Genomic DNA, 18,506 nt, shown 5'->3' with positions numbered 1-18,506 from the left:
AGCACTCACATATCCTTATGCAGTGGTTGTACCTTGAACTCTAATGTGTAACCCAACACGAACGCCTCCCAACCAAGTCACCTACTTGAAGGGGTCTTCAATGGAATCCTTTACCTTAGGGCCAACCCCTAATATAGAATTCAGTTTTAGCACAACAACAGCACTTGGCAACGGCTTGAGAGTGAGCAGATCAGCATAGTAACTCTAAAATATAACTCTCTAAGCACTATAGAATTCAATGCCGAATTCTTACAATTCTCAAGACTAGGGGCATCTATTTATAGGTTGTAGGTTCAAATGAGCGCTTGACTTGATATACCTAGGCTCTGTCCGGACGGTAGACATAAGGCGTCCGGACGGACAACTGTGTGATCGGCTTTCCAAATTTCATATAAATTCTTTCCTGAATTGAGCTACGTCCAAACGGTGTTGCCCTGTCATCCAGACGGTCGCACTTTTGCTACACGCAATTTCCATATCAAGGCTTGGCGCGTCTAGACCATAACATCTGCCGTCCGGACGGTGAATCTGATGCATGCAATTTCCATATATGAAGCTCAAGCATCCGGACCATGAAGACCGTTGTCTGGACGTCTGAATTTTGAATGCACGACTTGCCTTATGAATGAGCGCGTCCGGACTCTCATCCACATCGTCCGAACGGTTGCAGCTGTCTTCCCATATCTGGGTCTTGGAAATAAATCCCATAGTTGATTGAACACTGAGTGGCATCCGGACGTGCTGTTGAAACGTCCAGACGGATGCAAGCTGGAGCAGTTCGAAGCTTCTCGACATAGAGGAAGGTCCAGACGGAAAGTTCTCGTGGTCCAGACGGATGATGCTTGGACAGTTGAGCATCCAAACGGTATAACATGTTGTCCAGACGGTTGCAAGGGAACTGCTCAACATGTTTTGAATTCTGCACAGAGTCTTCTTGAAGCTCACAACTAAAGAGTAAACTCTGAATAAAATAGCTTCCCTGTATAAAAGCATCATTGTTTATGTTACTGACTGATGAGTGTCCAGGCGTTTCACTAGGCTATTCGGACGATAAACTCGGGATCAGACTTTTGCTAAGCTGTAGACTTTGCAGAGTCTTCTTGGAGTCCGGAAAGTCCTTCTTGACGCTTGTGACACTGATCTTGTCATAATAAGGCCCTTTCCATATCAGAGAAATAAACTCTAAATATTTGAAGACTCTAAACTGATACGACATCCCTGTGAAATCAGCAACAGTACATGATAGTGATTTTGCTGAACAGAATGCAACCAACACAAAGACTAACAAAAAACAATAAAAACATGCTATAAAGGTAAAAAGAAAATTATAACCCTAGCATGTGGTAAGATCGAACCTGTCTTCAAAGAAACGGAATCAAAATTACCAATACAGAAAAACAGTCGCCCGACTTGCTTTTTTGATCTTCCCCAAATAATACCTGCAAAATTTTCTCAAAAGCAACAAGAGAAATAGGGGGCAAATAACAGTGGTTTCTACATTGTATAGAAAACAAAGATATAACATGTAGAAAATCATGCAATGCAATCAAATCTGATGCACTAAGATTAGGAACCAAATCCTAGGCCAACTAGGTGAGTCCATTCCCCCTCAAGGGGTGAATGTTTGCCTCCTTCCTGACCCATGCCTACCTTCCTTTTGGTGGTTGTTGACAGGACTTCATTTGATGATCCATCCACTGTATCATGCTCTCCATCCAAATAGGCAGCTCCCTATAGAATTGATCATCCTCCATCTTTTATGGCTTCTTCATGAAGTGCCTTGATTTGTTAGTCTTGGGTTTGTCATTCTGATTGGCAGGAACAAATCTTTGTTGATGCCACTGATGATGAGCCTGATGCCATGGGGCCTGATTCCTTGGAGCTTGATGCCATGGAGGTTGATACTGGGGGCCCTGATGTCATGGAGCCTTATGCTGGGCCAGAGGTCTTGTGCTGAAATTTGTTTGTCTGGGCACCTCTTTCTTGACCTTTGATCTCTGAGCCTTGAGAAGTGAGCACTGGGGTCGGACATGCCCGCTTAGACTGTAGTGATGGCATATGGGAGGTCATCTAATGGTGGGAGGCTTCTGAGCGATTGAAATATCTCCACCAATTACATCCTTTCCTTTGTCCACGATAATAGGTGGAGGCTCGGGGACTGTGGGCTTAACAAAGACAATCCTAGTAGTAGAGGAAATGCCAGAGGGAGGTTCTACATACCTGAGTCCAGTCTTATCTATTGGGCTTTTCTGGATTGACAGCATATGGGTCAGCTTCTCATCGGTGACCCTCTCCAACTGAAGCTGTGTCTCTAGTAGCTTCTCCTCTCGGTCTTGTATCTTGAGCAGCAATGAACTCTTCTCAATCTATAAGCTATTCAGCTCATGGATGTGCTGCTTACGAGTCTCCCTCAGCTTCTTGAACTCTACATAGAGGATTTTGTATGCCTCCTTGAGTTCTTCCCTGTCTTCATCACTGTGCTCAGAGTAGTAAGAATCCTCATCTTCATATGGAGCCACAAACGCTCGAAACTTGTCTTGATTAGGAGATTCTTCTTCTTCGGACTCTTCAATGTGAGTCGCATTATAAGCTTTCCCTTTTCCCTACTTGAGATTCCCTCAATCAGCCCGTATATGCCCAAAGCCTGAGCATTCAAAACATCTGGGGCATTTGGGGTCTTTCTTCTCAACTTCCTTAGGTTCAGACTCTCTGGGGGCCTTCTTTAGTCTTTTGGAGAATTTCTTCTTGAATTTATCATTCTTCATCAATCTTCCGAAATTCTTGGCCAGCATTGCCACTCCATCTTCTTATTTCTCAGAGTCCTATTCAGATGAGACTTTGACTTTCTTTTAAGATTCCTTGAGGGGCAATAGTCTTCACCTTCTTGACTAGTGGTAGGGACAGCTCATAGGTTTGAAGAGATCCCACCAACTCTTCAGTCTTCATCTCTTCTAAGTCTTTTCTTTCTTCAATGGTAGTCAGCTTGATTCTGAAATGCTTAGCCAAAGATCTTAGAATTTTACGAATGAGTTTTACATCCGAGACAGTCTTCCCAAGACTCACCATCGAGTTTCTTAGGTCACTCATCTTGGAGTAAAACTCTCTGAATGTCTCATCATCCAACATCTTAATCTCTTCAAATCTAGGAATCAACATTTGAAGTTTGGCAGATTTAACAAGTTTTGTGCCTTCATATGTTGTTTCTAAGATTTGCCATGCTTCTTGAGCAGTTCCAGTAAATTCAGACAATGAAAGCCCTTGACATAGAGCATGAAGGGCTTTATCATTGGAAAGTCGAGCGTTTCTTTCATTTACAAGCTCAATATTCATATCCACTGGCTTAGTCCAACCAGTTTCAATAGTTTTCCAACAATCAATGGATTTTAAAAAGAAACGCATACGAGCTTTCCAATAGCCATAATTCGTGCCATCAAAGGCAAGAATAGTAGTAAGATTTTAAGACATCTTGAATAAAACAGAAGTCAATAGAAAGGATAACACTCAAGAATTAAATCTAAACAGAGTGTACCAAGCTTTGATACCAATTGAAAAATAAAGTTGACTTCTAATTTAGCTGGGCGTGTGTATCGTGTAACAAAATATCAAAATGCGTGTTAGTTTCTAATTGGCCATATTTTGTTGGACAAAATCACTTCACAGGGATTCCGCTATTCAGAGTGCTTCCAAAAGATTCTGCATATTACAAGTCAGAAAATTCGGTTCCCTGCCAGCCACACGGACGACGTGCCATACCATCTGGATGCCCAGCTGTCCAAAGCATCATCCGTCCGAACGACAAGAACTTTCCGTCCGGACCTTCCTCTGTGAAGCTTCGAAACTGCTCCAGCTTGCATCCGTCCGGACGTTTCAGCAGCACTTCCGAATGACTTTTAGTGTTCGACAAGCTTCAGAATTTCCTTCCAAAACACAGTTATAGGAAGATCACTGCAACCGTCCATACAACGTAGATTCCAGTCTAGACACGCTCATCCATAAGGCAAGTATCGCATTCAAAATCCAGACGTCTAGACGTCAGTCAGCATGGTCCGAGCACGTGAAGCCTTGGTATGGAAATTACTTGCAGCGGATGTGCGACCGTCCGGACGCGGCTCAAAATAGGAACAAATTTTAGCGAAATTTTGGGAAAGCCGATCGCACAGTTGCCCCTCCAGACGCCCTATGACTACCATCCGGATGACACCTAGTTTTTATCAAGCCAGACGCTCATTTGAACCCTCAGCCTATAAATAGAGGTCCTTAGGCTTGAGAACTGTAAGAATTCGGTATTGAATTCCCTTATTGCTTAGAGAGTTATATTGTGAGATTATTGAGCTGAGTTGTCTCTCTAAAGCCATTATTGTGTGTGTTGTTGCTGCGCTTATTTGAAGTCTATCTTAGGGGTTGACCCTAAGTTAAAGGATTCCATTGAAGACCCCTTCAAGTAGGAGACCTGGTTGGGAGGCGTTCGTGTTGGGTTACACGTTTGATTTCAAGGTACGACCACTGCATCAGGGGTATGTGAGTGCTACTACTTTGTAACTAGTCTTGTCTTCTGAATAGTGGATGTCTTGGGTTAGGCTGCCCCAGAGTGGTTTTTCTCATATTGAGTTTCCATTTCGTTAACAAAAATTCTTGTGTCTTTTAAATTCCGCGTTGTTATTTTGTTAACACTTTGTGCACACACACACACTTACTTTGTTTTAGAAGTCATTTCAATTTTTCATTTGGTATCAAAGCTTGTTACACTCTTGAGATTTAATTCTTGAGTGTTTTCCTTTTTACTTCTATCTGTTAAAATGTCTCAAACTCTTAATACTATTTCTACCTTTGACGATACGAACTATGGCTATTGAAAGGCTGGTATGCGGTTCTTTTTAAAATCTATTGACTGTTGGAGTATTGTTGAAACTGGTTAGACTAAACCAGCTGATGCAACACTAGAACTAGTCCCTCAGAAAACGCACGACTTTTTAATGATAAAGCCCTCCATGCTCTATATCAAGCACTTTCACCGTCTGAATTTGCAAAAATTTCAAACTGTGAATCTGCTCAAGAAGCGTGGCAAATCTTGGAAACAACATATGAAGGCACCAAACTTGTAAAATCTACAAAACTTCAAATGTTGATTTCCAGGTTTGAAGAAATTAAGATGTTCGAAAAATAGACATTTGGAGAGTTTTACTCCAAAATGAGTGACCTAAGAAACTCCATGGTGAGTCTTAGGAAGCCCGTCTCGGATGTAAAATTCATCTGAAAAATTCTAAGATCTTTGCCTGAGCGTTTCAGAATCAAGGTGACTAGAATTGAAGAGAGCAAAGATCTGGAAGAAATGAAGATTGAGGAGTTGGTGGAATCTCTTCAAACTTATGAGCTGTCCCTGCCCCTGGTCAAAAACCTGAAGACCATTGCCCTGAAAGCTTCAAAGAAAAAGGTAGAAGCCTCATCTGAAGATGACTCTGAGAAGGAAGAAAAAGTTGTGGCTATGTTGGTCAAAAATTTCAGAAGACTAATGAGAGATGACCGATTCAAGAAGTTTTATGAAAAAATGAAGAATGTTCCCAAAGAAGCTGAACTTGAGGAAGCAGAGAAGAAAGATCCCAGAGGTCCGAAATGCTTTGAGTGCTCAGGATTTGGGCATATACGAGCTGATTGTGGGAGCCTCAAGAAGGGCAAAAGGAAGGCATACAATGTGACTCTTAGTGATGATTCAGAAAAAGAAGAAGCTCCTGAGTTAGAAAAATTTCTAGCCTTTGTGGCTCCTCTTGTAGAAGATGACGATTCTTATTACTCAGAGCATAGTGATAATGGGGATGAACTCAAGGAGGCGTACATAGCTCTCTATGTAGAGTATGAAAAACTGAGGGAAGGTCGTAAGCAGCACCTTCATGATTTGAACAGTTTGCAGACTGAGAAGAGTTCTTTGCTGCAAAAAATACAAGAACTAGAAGATAAGTTACTAGAGACACAGCTCCAATTAGATAGAGTCACTGATGAAAAGCTGACTCACATGCTATCAATTCAAAAGAGCCCAACCAACAAGATTGGTCTTAGGTATGTAGCTCCTCCCTCTGATACTCCCTCTACCTCCAGGACTGTCTTTGTTAAGCCTGCAGTCCCAGATCCTCCCCCCACTGTTGAAAATAGAGGGAAGGGCAAGCTTAATGGAGATGTTCCGGGCACTCAGAAGCCCCCTTTCCGTCAGAAGATCTCCTATATGCCATCACTGCGGTCTAAGCGGGCATGTCTGACCCCAGTGCTCACTTCTGAAAGCCCAGAAAGCGAAAGGCAAGAAAGAAGTGCCTTGGCAAGCAAATTATGGCACAAGACCTCTGACCCATTATCAGTCTCCATGGCATCAGGATCATTACCAAGCTCTATGGAGGCAAGCACCAAGGCATCAGGCTCCTCAATATCAAGCTCCTTGGTTTCATGCATCTTGGCACCAGGCATCACTGCATCAGCGGCCTCAGCAGTGATTTGTACCTGCCAATCATAGTGGCAAATCCAAGATCAAATCAAAGCACTCTAAGAGGTGGCAGAAGGTGGAAGATGATCAATACTACAGGGAGCCACCTATTTGGATGCAAAGCATGATGGAATGGATGGGTCAACAGATGAAGTCCTGCCAGCAACCACCCACTGGAAGGCAGGCTTGGGTCTAAAAGAAGGGAGATGTTCACCTCAAGAGGGGGAATGTACGCACCTAGTATGAGAAGGTGTACATTCCTAGGATTTGGTTCCTAATCCTAAGGCATTAGGTTTGATTGCTTGACTTTTACTTGTTATATTTTGTGCCTACAATGCAATCTAGGAACCAGTTTTTGTTTTGCCCCCTATTTCTCTTGAGAGAATATTGCAGGTACTATTTGGGGAAGACAGAAAAAGCAGGTCGAGCGACTGTTTTTCTGTATTGGCAACATCGAGCTTACACAGGTTTGATCATGCCTTGTATGTTATATGATGTCATTTACATATAGTATTTTGTTTAATAAAAAAAAATGGGGAGAAATTGCAGGAAGAGGTACCCTATGTATAATTAACAGTTTGAAATGTAAAATCAAGAAGAGGTACCCTCTGTTTATCCTGGTCCTTCTGAGACCTTTAGGGGGAGTAATTTTTGTGTGTTTTATTATTACTCTGTTTTACCCTTTGTCCCTTTGTGACAAAAGGGGGAGTAATTTTTATTTGGACCGGGATTGTATTTTTAACCGGTCAAGTAATTTTTGTCCCAGAATGGCCAAAGGGGAGTTTGTTAGTTTGTAATTGGCCACATTCTGTTGGACAAAATCACTTCTTTGTAATGATGCTTTTTAACAGGGATTCCGCTATTCAAAGTTCTTCCAAAAGATTTTGCACATTTCACAAGTCAGAAAATTCGGTTCTCTGCCAGCTGTCCGGACGCCCAACTGTCCAAAGCATCATCCGTCCGAACGACGAGAACTTTCCATTCGGACCTTCCTCTATGTCGAGAAGCTTCGAAACTGCTCCAGCTTGCATCCATCCGGACGTTTCAGCACACGTCCGAATGACTCTCAGTGTTCGACAAGCTTCAGGATTTCCTTCCAAAACACAGTTATGAGAAGATCGCTGCAACTGTCTGGACGACGTAGATTCCTGTCCGGACGCGCTCATCCATAAGGCAAGTATCGCATTCAACAGAATGTAGCCAATTACAAACTAATAGATAAGAGCCGAAGCAGGAGTGTAAGGCAACCCGATTGTGTCATGGCTGAGATACAGACAATATCAAGAGGGTTTGCAAGAGGGGGAGAAACTGACACAGACATAAAGGCCTACGTTAGGCTGTTAAAGAAGTGGGAGGTCCTGGCTATATCAACAGGCCTCACAAGTCCCTGAAGACGGAGACCCTGGTCATGGGGTTCTCGGATACAAACTACAAGAGAGTATCTCTCCCCCACACGGACGCTCTAGTCATCACCTTGCAGGTGACCAACCACCTTATTCACAGGATATTTGTGGATAATGGGAGTTCTGCCGACATCCTGTACTGGTTAGCATTCTTGCACATGGATATAAGCTGGGACAAAATTATCCCAGCTCAATATCCTTTGATGGGGTTCTCAGGAGAACAGGTTTTCCAGGTCGGTTCAATTGAACTCTCGGTAACAACAAGGGAACATCCGAGATAGAAGACCATAATGGTCAAGTTCCTGGTGATAGACCGACCATTTACCTACAATGCAATCCTTGGAAGGATGGTCCTCAATGAGCTAAGCCATCACTTCTACATCACATTTGAAGATGAAGTTCCCAATCGAGCAGGGAGTTGGACACGTAAAGGGAGATCAATGGGTAGCACGATAGTGCTACAACATTACATTAAAGGATGCTCCCGAGAAGACGGCTCCCGGGAGATGAGAAGTACTAATCACAATAGGGGAAGCCAGCTAAGGAGATGGAGGAATTCGATATCGGAAACTCGGGAAGAAAAATAAGAATCGGATCTCAATTATCCCCTCGGCTCAAAGAATCCTTAGTGGCTTTCCTCCGTGATAATGCAGATGTGTTTGCTTGGAGTCATGAGGATATGCAAGGTATTGATCCCTCGGTATTAACCCACAGGCTGAACATGGATCTGAGCCATAGGCTGGTCAAGCAAAAAAGGCAAAGTTGTACTTCTGAGAGGAATCAAGCCATACACTAAGAAGTAGAAAAGCTCTTACAAGCGGGGTTCATCCAAGAAGTTGATTATCCCGAATGGTTGGCAAATGCAGTGTTGGTGAAGAAGGCAAACGGCAAATGGAGGATGTGCGTTGATTTTATCAACCTAAACAAGGCTTGTCCCAAAGACAGCTTTCCTCTTCCTCGGATGGATATACTGGTCGATTCCACCTAGGGACATGAACTCCTTAGCTTCATGGACGCCTTCTCGAGGTACAATCAAATTCACATGAATGAAATTGATCAAGAAAAGACTTCCTTCATCACTGATCGGGGACTCTACTGCTACAACATGATGCCTTTCATACTTAAAAATGTGGGAGCAACTTACCAAAGGCTAGTCAACAAGATGTTCTGGGATCAGATAGGAAGGAATGTGGAAGTGTATGTGGATGACATGCTGGTCAAAAGCATACAAGCGGCCAACCACATTGTAGACCTTGACAAAACCTTCAACACACTGAGGGGCTTCAAGATGAAGTTAAACCTGGCCGAATGTGCTTTTGGCGAATCCTCGAGTAAGTTCTTGGGATTCATGGTTTCTCAACGAGGAATAAAAGCCAATCTCGAGAAGGCCAGTGCGGTGCTGGATATGCAGGCTCCCCGAACAACAAAACAATTGTAGTAGCTGACTTGGAGCTCGCAGCTTTAAATCGCTTTATCTCACGGTCCATGGACAAATGCCTGCCCTTTTTCAAGATCCTTCAGAAGACATTCATAAGGAGTGACGAGTGTGAAGAGGCTCAATCAGCTGAAAGAATATTTGACCACCCCGCCTTCACTAAGCCAAGCCTTCAAGGGAGAAATCCTCTATCTTTACTTGGCAGTCTCTCCCTCGCCAGTAAGCTCAGCCTTGATCCGCGAAGAAGCTGGGACACAAAAATTGGTCTACTTTACTAGTCAGACGCTGCACGGAGCTGAAGAAAGAAACCTTCGTGAAAATTGAAATTGACTTCTAAAATAAATAGCAAGTGTGTGCTTAACGTGTCAACAAAAAATAACAATGCGGAAAATAAATGACAAAAGAATTTTTGTTAACGAAGTGGAAACTCAGTTAAGAGAAAAACCACTCCGGGGCAGCCAAACCCAGGATATCCACTATTCAGAAGACAAAGCTAGATACAAGATAGTAACACTCACATATACCCAATGCAGTGGTCGTACCTTGCTCTCTAACGTGTAACCCAACACGAACGCTTCCCAACCAGGTCTTCTACCTGAAGGGGTCTTTAATGGAATCATTTACCTTAGGGCCAACCCCTTAGATAGACTTCAGATGTATCGCAACAACAACACACTTGCAATGGCTTCAGACGAAACTAAATCAGCTCAACAATCTTTAAAATAATTTCTCTAAGCACTTGTGGAATTCAATACTGAATTCTTGCAGTTCTCAATGCCCAGGGGTCTCTATTTATAGGCTGAGGTACAGAATGGGCGACTGCTGTAATATGTATGGACGCCGTCCGGACAACAATGCGACAGAATTTTTAGAGATTTTCGCTGAAAATCTTTCCTGTTTAAGAGCCGCGTCCGGACGGTGGGACACTGTCGTCCGGACGGTTGCACGTCCGCTGCAAGTAACTTCTATATAAGGCTTTGTGCGTCCGGACCATGGGGATGAGCGTCCGGACGGCTGAACTTCAACACGCAATTTCTATATCTGCTATGCGCGCGTCCAGACCATGATTGGCAGTCGTCCGGACGGTTGAAGTCGAATCGACAATTTCCTTAACTGATGAATGCGCTTCCGGACCAAGGCTGCCTGTCGTCCAGACTGTGATATTTGAATTGCGATTCTTGCCTTATGTATGAGTGCGTCCGGATGAGAATCCACGTCGTCCGAACGGATGAAGCAATCTTCCCTTAAATTGAACTTGGAAAGAATCTGAAGCTGATCAATCACTGAGAGGCGTCCGGATGGGCTGCTGAGACGTCCGGATGAATATAAGCTGGAACAGTAGTACCAACCCACGCTCATCGTCCTGTGCCACCTCTAAGTTTGCATAGAAGAGTCTGACCAGCCTGGTGAGGACGATGCAGGCACAGGTGTAGAGGTATCCCCAGTGGTAAGTCTGGATAGTCTCATAAATACTATCCAGCGGAGGCACCATGATGTCTGATCGGACCACATTGCGCTTAGCAATGACTGTGCGATCCATGATTTTGGTCTGGAGTGCTCTGCTCTCCTTTCCTCCTCAGTCCTCTGACGGACCCTGCGCTGGGAACTGATTGCAGACATGATTCTGCACAAAAAGGCCAACAAGATTTTGGCAAGAATAATCCGAAAATATGCTTGTTAGATCAGGATAAAAAAAAAAAAAAAAAAATGGGCAGAATAATGGCAGTAAAAAGGACTTTTGAAAAAATAAAGACAGTGAATATCACAATCAAGTCCTAAAAACATCATCACAAATAATCCCAACATGGCAGATACTTGCATCTCATAATCTCAAAAACATTCCAAAAAAAATTCTAACAGTTTCAAAATAAATAAATTGACAAGAGATTTCTAGAAGAATACCTGGAATGTGAGAGAGTTGTAAAAGGACAAAAAGGAGCAAGAGGAAAAAAAATCCAAAAGCTCACTTTACTCACAAACTGCCAAAAAGAAGGATTTTGTGGGGTATGGTGAAAAGAGGTGAGCAGGGATATATATATAGCCTTTGTGGGTCCCCCATCCGGACGGTATATTAATACCGTCTGGACGCGCGCTGCCTCGGAAATGAGCAGACTGGTCGCGCTCGTCCGGACGATTAATCTTAACCGTCCGCCTGATGCTGGCCACGCATGTCTGGACGTTAAACAGCTCCCGTCCGGACGTCTAAGCTCCATCCCCGTCCGGACGCCAAGAAACTACCGTTCGGACGCTCCACACCGAAACTTCAGAAAACTGAGGAAAATTTACAGAAATCAAATTTTTCCCAAGTCAGTTTCAGAACACACATGTATAAACCACTGATAACACAATCAGAGAGCATCTCAAAACTAAGCAGAGATATAAAAGAGAGTTGAGATTTTAATTAGCACAAATATTTTCCTGGACATAGAAAATTCAAATAGACAACACAACTCATGCAATGCATGTGTGTGTGTAAAGACTTAACCCACAAGGTATGATTATCACAGAAATGACCAAGAGCAACCAGAATTTATAGACAAGAGAGAAAATCTGTGACAGATTAGCCAAAAGTCAAACCTTATAACTTACTAGGGCCTAACCACCCTCATCTAATACACTCCTCTAGAGATGCAGCACCTAATTATTTTACTTGTACCATGAAGGACAAAGTAAATTTTTACTTGCACGTAAAGGGCAAGGCATAAATCAAATTTAGCACATAAGCAATGAATATACAATTTAAAGTGCATAATTTATATGATTTACTGCTTGATTCTTATGGTGCTGCAATCTAAAGGGAATGCCAGAGTTTTTAGGTTCTAGGTTCAACTAGCAGGTGGTCAATTTGGTCATCTTATCAAAAACCTCTTCTCTTAGCCAGAATTTCTAGAAACAAAAAGTCAGAGAAGGAAAGATGTACCTTTTAGGGGAGTCGTGGATAGTGCACATTTTTCATTGCATGAGAAAAGAAGCTATCCTACTTTTGCATATACAGGAAAACACTTGGCAAATTATAGTTAGAAACTCTCAAATATATCTAAGCAAAGTAAATTAATACCCAAGGAATTGAGATATCAGGAGAAAATACATGCAATATCTGATATGCCAAGAGAAAAAAAAAATATCCTGCAAATTATCCAAAATTTATTTATTTATTTTTTTAAATGCAAGAAAACAAAACATGCAATATGGAAATGACATCATATGCAAGGCAAGATCAAACCTGTGAATACTCAATGATGCCAATACAGAAAAGCAGTCGCTCGACCTGCTTTTTCTGTCTTCCCCAACAAATACCTGCACAATTCTCTCAAGAGAAATAGGGGGCAAAACAAAAAACAAAGGTTCCTAGATTGCATACAAAATATAGCAAATGAGATATGCAATCAAACCTGATGCCATAGGATTAAGAACCAAATCCTAGGCATAAACACCTGATCCTGCTAGGTGCGTCTGTTTCCCCTCATGGGGTGACTGTCCTTCTTAACCCAAGCTTGCCTTCTTGTGGGTGACTGCTGATAGGACTGCATCATCCACTTCATCATGCTTTGCATCCAGATAGGTGGTCCATTGTGGTATTGACCGTCTTCCACCTTTTGGGGCCTTCTAACTTGCCTGGATTTGTTCTTGAAGTTGCCACTATGATTGGCTGGTACAAATCGCTGCTGAGGCCACTAATGCTGAGATGTCTGAACCCTACGAGCATGAGACCAAGGGGCTTGATATTGATGCCTCGGTGCTTGTCCCCATGGTGCTTGGTAATGATGCCATGGAGTCTGATGCTGGGCTGTAGATCTAGTGCCATTAACCTACTGGGGCACTTCTTTCTTGGCCTTGGCTTTCTGTGCCTTCAGGAGGGAGCACTGAGGACGAACATGCCCACTTAGACCGCAGTGATGGCATATGGGAGGTCTTCTGATGGAATGAGGCTTTTGAGCGCCTGGAACATCAATGTTGACCTTGTCCTTCCCTTTATCTTCAATAGTGGGAGGAGGCTCTGGGACTGCAGGTTTTACAAATACAGTCTTTGAAGTAGAGGGAGCATCATAAGAGGGAGCTACATACCCGAGACCAGTCTTGTCAGTTGGACTCTTCTGAATAGACAGCATACGAGTCAGCTTCTCATCAGTGACTCGTTCTAACTGGAGCTGAGTCTCTAGCAGCTTCTCCTCGAGCTCTTGTATTTTGAGCAGCAATGAACTCTTCTCAGTTTGCAAACTGTTCAGATCATAGAGGTGCTACTTGCGACCTTCCCTCAGCTTCTCACACTCTATATAGAGTGTCTTGTAGGCCTCTTTGAGCTCTTCCCCATTATCACTGTGCTCCGAATAGTAAGAGTCTTCTTCTTTAGCATGAGGGCCAACAAAGGCCAAAAAAATTTCAGACTCTGGAGCTTCTTCTTGTGACTCATCACTGAGAGTCGCATTGTATGCCTTCCCCTTGCCCTTCTTAAGATTCCCGCAATCGGCCCGGATATGCCCAAAGCCTGAGCATTCAAAACATCGGGGTCCTCTGGGATCTTTCTTCTCTTCTTCCTCAGGTTCATCTTCTCTGAGAGGTTTCTTTACTCTTTCAGAAAACTTCTTCTTGAACTGATCATCTTTCATCAGTCTTATGAAATTCTTGGCTAACATAGCCACAGCTTTTTCTTCATCCTCAGAGTCATCTTCAGATGAGGCTTCTACCTTCTTCTTGAAAGCCTTTAGGGCAATGGTCTTCAACTTTTTGACCGGGGGCAGAGACAGCTCATATGATTGAAGAGATCCTACCAGCTCTTCAATCTTCACTTCCTCAAGATCATTGCTTTCCTCAATGGTGGTCACCTTGATCCTGAAACGCTCAGACAAAGATCTTAGAATCTTTCGGATGAGTTTTACATCTGAGATAGGTTTCCCAAGACTCACCATGGAGTTCCTCAAGTCACTCATCTTGGAGTAAAACTCTCCAAAGGTCTCTTCTTCTAACATCTTAATTTCTTCAAATCTAGAAATCAACATTTGAAGTTTGGCAGATTTAACAAGTTTCGTGCCTTCATATGTTGTTTCCAAGATTTGCCATGCTTCTTGGGCTGATTCGCAATTTGAAATTTTTGCGAATTCAGATGGAGAAAGTGCCTGGCACAGAGCATGGAGGGCTTTATCATTTGAAAGGAGTACGTTCTTCTGAGGGACAAGTTCAAGTGTTGCATCCTCTGGTTTAGTCCAACCAGTTTCAACAATACTCCAACAGTCAATAGATTTCAAAAAGAAACGCAAACGTGCCTTCCAATAGCCATAGTTCGTACCATCAAAGGCAGGAATAGAATTAAGAGTTTGAGACATTATAAAAAGAAGTCAAAAAAAAAAATAACACTCAAGAAATTAATCTTCACAGAGTGTACCAAGCTCTGATACCAATTGAAAATTGAAATTGACTTCTAAAATAAATAGCAAGTGTGTGCTTAACATGTCAACAAAAAATAACAATGCGGAAAATAAATGACACAAGAACTTTTGTTAACGAAGTGGAAACTCAGTTAAGAGAAAAACTACTCCGGGGCAGCCAAACCCAGGATATCAACTATTCAGAAGACAAAGCTAGATACAAGATAGTAACACTCACATATACCCGATGCAGTGGTCGTACCTTACTCTCTAACGTGTAACCCAACACGAATGCTTCCCAACCAGGTCTCCTACCTGAAGGGGTCTTCAATGGAATCATTTACCTTAGGGCCAACCCCTAAGATAGACTTCAGATGTAGCGCAGCAACAGCACACTTGCAATGGCTTCAGAGGAAACTAAATCAGCTCAACAATCTTCAAAATAACTTCTCTGAGCACTTGTGGAATTCAATACCGAATTCTTGCAATTCTCAATGCGTAGGGGCCTCTATTTATAAGCTGATGTGCAGAATGGGCGACTACTGTAATATTACAGACGCCGTCCGGACGGTGAACCTAGGCAGTCCGGACAGACAACAGTGCGATAGAATTTTTCGAGATTTTCGCTGAAAATCTTTCTAATTTAAGAGCCGCATCCGGACGGTGAGACACTGTCGTCCGGACGGTCGCACGTCCGCTGCAAGTAACTTCCATATAAGGCTTCGTGCATCCAAACCATGGGGGATGAGCATCCGGACGGCTGAACTTCAACATGCAATTTTCATATTTACTATGCGCACGTCCGGACCATGATAGGCAGTCGTCCGGACGGTTGAAGTAGAATCAACAATTTCCTTAACTGATGAATGCGCGTCCGGACCAAGGCTGACTGTCGTCCGGACGGTGATATTTGAATTGTGATTCTTGCCTTATGTATGAGTGCGTCCGGACGGGAATCCACATCGTCCGGACGGATGAAGCAATCTTCCCTTAAATTGAACTTGGAAAGAATCTGAAGCTGATCGTCACTGAGAGGCGTCCTAACGGGCTGCTGAGATGTCCAGACGAATACAAGCTAGAACAGTAGATTCTCGATACAGTAGAGGTCCGGATGGAAAATGCACGTCGTCTGGACGGATGATGCTTCGTCTGACTGGTGTCTGGACGGATAGAACAGTGGACAGATGGGCATCCAGACGGGATGGCACAATCGTCCGAACGGCTGATAGGGACTCTGAAAACTTCTGACTTGAAAACTGTGCAGAATCTTCTGACATCACTCTGAATAGTGGAATCCCAAATAAAAGCATCTTTACAAACAAGTGATTTTGTCCAAACACAGAATGAAGCCAATCACAAACTAACACTTCAGATAGAGAAGCTAGCGTTTGTCTTGATCGTCTCAACTCAGAGGTTGAGGCTGTACTTCAAGCACACGCTATCCGAGTGCTAACTGAGTATCCATTGAAGAAGGTGTTACAAAAACTGAACCTTTCGGTAGCAATCAAGCTGGATTTCCCGACGACCAATAACGAAGAATAATATGAGGCAGTTCTGGCAGGGTTCGATCTAGCCAAAAGAGCTAGGAGCAAGAAACATTGAGATCCACAATGATTCACAAGTTGTAGTGGGCCACAAACAAGGAAGATTTGAGACCAAAGGAAAGAAAATGATAAAATACTTGGCTAAAATCCACAGCTTCCAAGATCAGTTTCATCGGGTGGTGATCACACAAATCCTGAGAACCGACAATACCTAAGCCGACTCACTAGCACGGTTAAGTTTAGGGACGAATAAAGATATCGAAGCAAAAGGTGAGAATCCTAGATCAACACTCTATAGTTGAACCCGAGCCGATAATGCAGATCAACGACATATATGACAGTCCTGACTAAGCCAAAGATGTCATCGAATACTTGACAAAAAGAGAACTGCACGAGGATAAAAAGGAGGCTCGAAAAGTACATGCACAGTTTGCTCTGTACACCTTCGTCTATACTACCAAGGGTACACTTTACTGCTCTTAAAATGCCTTTCCAGGTCAGAAGCTGAGTATGTTTTAAAAGAAATACACCAAGGTGTCTGCGGCGGACACTTGGGGGGGGGGGGGGGTCGGATGCTAGCACACAAAGCTGTAAAAGTCGGGTACTATTGGCCACTCGCCAAATGGGGAGTTGATATTGTCAAGCCCATGCCCCCGAAAAAGGGAAGCTGTAGATTCCTTGTAGTTGTTGTCGATTACTTCACCAAATGGGAAAAAGTGGAGCCTCTAGCGACAATTACTACTGTGGCCATAAAGAATTTCTTATGGAAGTCGGTAGTTTGTCTGTACAGTATACCCCATGCCTTGGTTACCAATAATGGCACGTAATTCGACTGCAAACCCTTCTGAGACTAGTGTGCCGAGATCAAAACCCGGCACTAATTCTCCTCAATAAGCCATCCCTAAGCCAATGGACAAGTGGAAGTGACTAACAAAACCCTGATGAAGACTTCAAAGAAGAAGCTACCCAATAGACAAAGAGGATGAGTCGAATACATCCCGGAGGTGTTATGGTCATATCGAACTACTTCCCGGACTGCCACAAAAGAGACACCTTATTCTCTTGCATTCTGAACCGAAGCTGTCATCTTGGCCAAGATCGATTCTCCCAGTTTCAAAATCCAGCATTACAATCCCGGTCTTATCGAGGCCGGAATCAACCTCCATCTTGACCTTTTGCATGAGAAGAGGGAAGAAGCAAGGATCCGAGTAGCCGCCTATCAAGAAAAGACTGCACAGTACTTCAACAAAATAGTGAAGCCTCGGTCTTTCATCATCAACGATTGGGTTCTCTGAAAGGTGACCTTAGCTACTAAAGACCCGACTGAAGAAAAATTGGGTCTTGTTTGGGAAGGCCCCTACCGAGTCATCAAGTGTGAAAAATATAATGGACTTCTAATTTATCATGTGTGTGTGATGAATTGTGTAACAAAATATCTAAATGCAAAATTGAAAGAAGACATATATTTTGTTAATGAAATGCAAACTTAATTAAAAGAAAAACCACTCTGAGACAACCAAACACAGAACATCCACTATTCAAAAAACAAAGCTAGTAACAAAGTATTCGCACTCACATACCTTATGCAGTGGTCATATTGTGCACTTTGACGTGTACCTATACACGAATGCTTCCCAACCAGGTCTCCTACTGAAAAGGGATCTTCAATGGATTCATTTAGCTTAGGGCTTTTCCCTAAACTACACTTCAATGGGTTGATCAAATCACACAATAAAAATCCTACGAGAGCTAGTAAATATCTCTGTTTCTACCTACACACCCTCTCTCTTAGTACAATGGAATTCAATACCAAATTATTGACTAATAAATGCCTAGAGACCTCTATTTATAGGCTATAGAAAACCTAATACAAGTCTGAATCAGAGTTCTCTGGGTGACATCCGGACTTAGGCAATTAGAGTCTGGACGGCAAGCAGCAACTGACTTCAAAATACGCCATTCTTCAATAATCTTCAGTCATCGAGTCTGGACAGTATAGCCCTATCGTTCGAACGGTTGCTGACAATGTTCACTGTTCGCAACCTCCAGTTTGTCATTCAGACACTAGTGCAAACAGGTGCACTCGGGAGTTGCTGTTCGCTGGGCAGTCCGGACATCATTGTGAGCATGAGTTCCCTGTGGTTGATGTCTGATGAGGTGCTCGGACATTCTTCGAACACTGATGGGCATCCGGACGCTTCCTCTGGGCCGTCCAGACGATAAGTAGGGAATCGAATTTTGTTGAGCTGTAAACTACGCAGAATCTTCCTGATGCCTGGAAATTGCCTTTCTTGA

The sequence above is a fragment of the Alnus glutinosa genome, chromosome 2 (assembly GCF_958979055.1).
Source record: "Alnus glutinosa chromosome 2, dhAlnGlut1.1, whole genome shotgun sequence".
NCBI lineage: Eukaryota > Viridiplantae > Streptophyta > Magnoliopsida > Fagales > Betulaceae > Alnus > Alnus glutinosa.
Note: the sequence above shows the minus strand (reverse complement) of the source record.